Raw genomic sequence first — 5,916 nt, 5'->3', positions numbered from 1 at the left:
TCCTCTCTTCATCCATCCTTTCCTTATTCCAGAAAAAAAATGAAAATATCATTTATTTTTTATGTTTATTCGTCTTCAATGGACATTTCTTCACACTGTGGGGAAAACAAACCCTCCTTTCAAAGTTATTAAGCTCTACTACCACTAGGTGGCACCCATGTACTTGTGAAATGAATCTATGACCCTTCCCCGCCCCACTTCCAAATCATTGGCAGCCAGGTTTATTCCAGTCCTTGCATGGAAGGGAGGAGTAGAGAAACATCTGGCTGTGCTTATCATTTTAGATTAACTCATTTATGGCAAATGTGGCATCTTGCATGTAGCACCAGATGGTAAACACACACAAAGTCTAATACAATTCAACGAAATCATTCATGGAATACCTATCTATATTAACGCTGTACTGCTTCAGAAAGGGGCAGCTAGATGGCACAGTGAATAGAATGCTGGGTCTGGAGTTAGAAAGGCTCATCTTCCTGAGTTCAGATCTAGTCTCAGACACTTACCAGTTGTGTGACCCTGAGCAAGTCACTTAATCCTGTTTGCCTCAATTTCCTCATCTGCAAAATAAGCTGGAGAAAGAAATAGCTAAAAAAAAAAAAAAAGTGGAAATAGAGGAGATGTCCAACAATTGGGGAATGGCTGAACACGTTGTGGTATATGAATGGAATGGAATACTATTGTGCTATAAAAAATGATAAGCAGGCAGATTTCAGAAAAACTTGGAAAGACTTATATGAACTGAAGCAAAGTGAAATGAGCATTGTATGCAGTAACAGCAACATTGTGTGATGATCAACTATGAATGACTTAGCTCTTCTCAACAATACAATGATCCTAGACAATTCCAAAAGACTCATGGTGGAGAATGCTATCTACATCCAGAGAAAGAACTGATGGACTCTGAATGCAGATCAAAGCATACCATTTTCACTTTTTTGTTTTTTTCATGGGTTTTTCCTTTTGATCTGTTTCTTCTTTCACAACAATATGGAAATATGTTTTACATGATTGTACATATATAACCTATATCAAATTGCTTACCATTTTAGGAAGAGGGGAGGGAAAAAAGTTTGGAACTCAAAATTTTGTAAAAATGAATGTTAAAAATTGTCTTTACATATAACTGGAAAAAATAAAATGCTTTTTTTTTTTTTTTTAAGAAAGAAATGGCAAACCACTCCAGTACCTTTGCCAAGAAAAGTCCAAATGGGGTCATAAAGAGCCAAACATTTACTGAAAAGGCAACATAATAGCTCTGATTTACATAGTATTTTAATGTTTGCAAAGCACTTTACAAATATTTTATTCTCACAACAACCCTGGGAGATAGGTGCTATTATTCTTCTCATTTTATTGATGAGGAAACTGAGGCTGACAGAGGTTAAGTGACTTGCCCTGGGACATATAGCTTGTAAGTGTCTGAGACTAGATTTGAACTTAAGTCTTCATGACTCCAGATCTGCACAAACTCTATCCCCTATACTACCCAGCTGCCTCTTAATAGTCAATCTATTCCTCACCTTTCCTTTCATCAGAGTGAAGGTAGTGTTCCTCCCCTTCCTGTCCTTTGAGTCTTTTTGAGGTTGAGTCCTTTCAATTTGCCTTTCCAATTCCCTTGGATTAGTTTCAGGTCTTGCAAATGGCCTTACGGCTCTGATCAGTCTCAAGAAAACATATTGAGTGTAAGGGACAAAGACGGTGGCCCCTGAAAGTATTTCTGCTGCCACAGCAAAAGGTTTATGTTAGCATTCTATTTATAAAACTTACACATACATAATGTTTACACATCAATGAACAAAAACATAATGTTTGGCCCAGTTCCTCTAGTGATCATTTGGCCTCAATGGCAAGACAAAACCTGACCTCTCCCTGCATTGTTACTGTGAGTGGTATTGACTGTGTCGGTACTGAAGGCAAGTGGGACCTATAACAAAAGAGAATTGCTGAACTCTCCGGTAATCTCAAACTCTTTCCTTGCTTTGGAGTGGTTTCTCAGCCTAGGCTGGCGCTATGAGCCTGGAGGAACCGTCAAAGCAGCTGAGGAGAATGGAGCTCCTTGAGCACATCAGCTCAGGAACAAGTCCTTTCTGTATTATTTGTCGTATGGAATAAACTTGTTCTTCGTTCTGTGCTTTATTAATTTGGTACCAGCAAGGGAAATGAAAATACCTAAATATGAGAAATGAACCAAAGTCGGAGATTCCTGGGGAATCTGATGGGCACCCACCAATGTAGGGGCATGAGCCATAGATTATGATGTTATCATCGACAAATCTCCTGTATTGAACCTAGTCCGTTTATCTTCAGTTGACGCATTGATAACATCCATCGTTAAATTAAATTAAACAAATAGTTATTGGTGCCTACTACATGTAAGGCATCATGGGAGATACTTAGAAGAAGGCACAATTTCTGCCTCATGGAGTTTTCAACCTTTTGTTGAAGTGGTTGTAGAAACTAATAATACGTTATATGCAGCTATGAATTGGTCTCAACATTCTAGAAAGTAATTTGGAATTATGCAACTACCGTGAATAAAATGTCTCTATTATTTGAGCTAGAGATTCCCTTGCTAGGTATATACCCTAAGGAAGTCAATGACAAAAACAAAGAGAGGCTCCATATATACCAAAATATTTATAAAAGCATTTTTTGTAGTAACAAATAACTGGAAACAAAGTCATATGGTTAGTAAGTAGCAGAGCTAGAATCTGAACCCAGGTCCTCTGATTTCATATCTAACATATATTGCACTGTTCCACATTATGGTATATGAATGTAATGGTGCTGTTAACAACTGCCATGATGACTACAGAGAAGTATGAGAAAATTTATATGAACTGATGCAAAGGGAAGTAAGTAGAATCAGGAAAACATACAAGATGACAACAATGTAAATGGGAAGAACAACAGCAAAAAAATGGGAACTGTATATCACAAATTATACAGCTGACCTCAAAGAGGATATTTGAGAAGATACTTTACTCACGTTCTATGGGCTTTTTCATAAGGTCAGGGTTTTGTTTTTTTTTAATAGCTTGGTTAGTTTTGCTGAACCTTTTTTGCCTGTCTTTTTAATTTTCTGTTATAAGGGGCACCACTTTAGGAGAGGAAGGGAGAGATGATAGACTGGAAAATCTAAGGGATGTAAAAACAAAATATATCAATAACATTTTTTAAAGTTCCCTATACATGCCAGTTTTTATTATCCGCATTCTGAGGATGAAGAAATTGAAATTTGGAGATGATGAGTGACCATATTTTTAAAGGGGACACAGAATAAATGTTTTTTACTTTTATTTATATTCCAGTGTATACTATATCATTATTTTTCTGTTCATAATGCAAATAGCACTGATTTTAAGGTTATATTTAAAGTTTTGCTCAGAACTTTATTTATTTATATTTATTAAGTGCATCATAAAGAATGAAAACTTGAACATCCTTCTCACCTCATTCTAAGCAAGCACACACACACACACACACACACACACACACACACACACACCTCACCAACTTAAGCATAGGGGTTGGCCATTGCTGGCCTCAAGTCCAATCCCTTCCCAATCGTCTGTGGTTCAGTGAAACAGAAAGCTAATTGAAGGGGCAAGATGGTAATCTTGGTTTGCAAGCAGTAGAAGAAAAAGGCGTATTCTAAGAATTCTCCTGTCCCCAGGTCACAGAACCTGCACTCCACTGGCCCGGTGTGTCCTTGTATCATTATCCTCCTTGTAGACTGGGGACCAAGGTTTGAGATTGAGTAGGGATCATGGGATCGAGAGCAGAAAGTGGCCTCAGAGGTCATCTGGTTCAACTCTTTCATTTAAAAGATAAGGAAAGGGTAAATGACTGGCTCGAAGTCACCCAGGTAGTAAGCATTTGAACCCAGCTCCTCTGACTCCAGAGCAAGCTGCCTCATTGAATCTAGTAAACAGGAATAGCAAAGGGATCCTCAGTTAAGAGAGAAGTGAGGGGGCCATGGACAGTGACTGTGCCATGTTGAAAAAGCATCGAGGTGACCCAGCAATAGAATAGCAGGCATTAAGGAATTGGAATGCTGGGATATGTGAGACATGGTCATATGGAGCTATGAAAATAACTTGCTAAACACTGGTCTAAAAGGGAACAGGAAGTCTTTGGGAATGTTTTCCTGTAGCAATACTTAAAGTATTGATATTGAATAAAGAATTATCTCTGTGGATAAATCTCTCAAGGAATCTTGTATGATCTAAATACACTATATGCCTGAAAGATATTCTGTTGGAAGAGAACCTGGTGTTTTTTTTAAATCAACTAACAAGAAACACAGTAAAAGCATGTATTCTCTTTATGTCCCAGTTAACTATGGCTGTGAAAATGTGATATTTTGTAGGAAGTCACCAGTGAAATTCAGCCTTTTTCATATTTTCATAAAGAATACCTTCAAAGGAATTAATCTCTACCACTTTTTTCCCTCAATTATCAAGCATTTATTTATTTTCCTTCTTCCCATTTCCCTCTGCCTTACTGGGAAAACAAAAGAAAGGAAGAAAAGAAAGAAGAAAGAAAGGAAGGAAGGAATAAAGAAAGGAAGGAAGGAAGAAAAAGAAAACCTTTTTTAACATGTGTGCAAAATCAAGCAAAACAAATTCCTTTATTGGCCATATAAAAAAATATAGGCCTCATCCTGAATATTTAGTCAGCCACCTTTCTGTCAAGAGGTATCTTCTTTATCATTGTATCATTCTTTATCATTTGTCTTCCTGGAATAATGAGTGATTATTGCATTGAACAAAGTTCTTAAACCTCTCAAAATAGTTAATTTTTATAATATTGTCATGATAGTATCAGTCTCCTAATTCTGCTCATTTGACTTGGCATCAATTCACACTTTTGTTTCCAAGTTTCTGTCTCTTTCATCATGTAATCATCATGTAACATTCCATTACATTCATATGCCATAATCTGTTCAGCCATTCCCCAAATGACAGACAACTCATTAGTTTCCATGTCTTTGACACAACAAAAAGGGCAGATATAAATATTTTTGTAGAGATGGTGCTTTGTCCTCTTCCTTTGATCTCTTCAAGGTACAGACCTAAAAATGGTATTTGTGCTTCAAAGGATATGCACAATTTTTTCACTTTTGGAGGATAGTTCACAGTTGCTTTCCAGTACTGGTTCATAATCTCCACAAACAGTGCATCAGTATACCTGTTTTCCCACAACCCTTATAACATTTGTCATTTTCCTTTTTTGTCAACTTTGCCAATCTAATGGACACGAGGAGAACCTAAAAGTTCTTATAACTTGAATTTCTATAATTACTGGTAATGCAATATTTTTTAATATGACATAGGTAGCTTGGATTTCTCTTTAAGAACTACCTATTTATATCATTTGACCATTTATCAATGGTTGATTGCCTTTTATTCTTATAATTTTTAAGCAACTCCTTAAATATTTTAGAAATGAGACCTTTATTAGAGAAACTTGCTGCCAAGATTTTCCCCCAGCTGTTTCCCATCTAATTTTAGCTGCATTGCATTTGTTTGTGCAAAAACTTTTTAATTTTATGTAATCAAAACTGTCCCTTTTATCCTTCTGAGCTTCTCTATCTATTCTATGTTTGATCATGAACTTTCTCCCTAGCCATAAATCTGAAAGGTGATTTCTTCCTTGATCCTTTCATTTGTTTATGAGGTGACATTTTATATCTAGGTTATGTATCTCTCAATTTAGAGCTTGACATGGTATGTGATGTGAGGTGCTGTGCCGGCCGTGCCGTGCACTCTCCTCCTATAAGGAGCAGGCTGCCAGAGTCATTCTTACCAGTCTTCGGAGCCTATCCAGATAAACACACAGAGACGAGACAACCAGGAGGTGCCAACACCCGAGCTTTATTCAGAGGCCATCACAGCAAGGCCAAGCAGG

The sequence above is a fragment of the Vombatus ursinus genome, unplaced genomic scaffold (genome assembly GCF_900497805.2).
Source record: "Vombatus ursinus unplaced genomic scaffold, bare-nosed wombat genome assembly UNPS02014870.1, whole genome shotgun sequence".
NCBI lineage: Eukaryota > Metazoa > Chordata > Mammalia > Diprotodontia > Vombatidae > Vombatus > Vombatus ursinus.
This window is presented reverse-complemented; position numbering follows the sequence as displayed.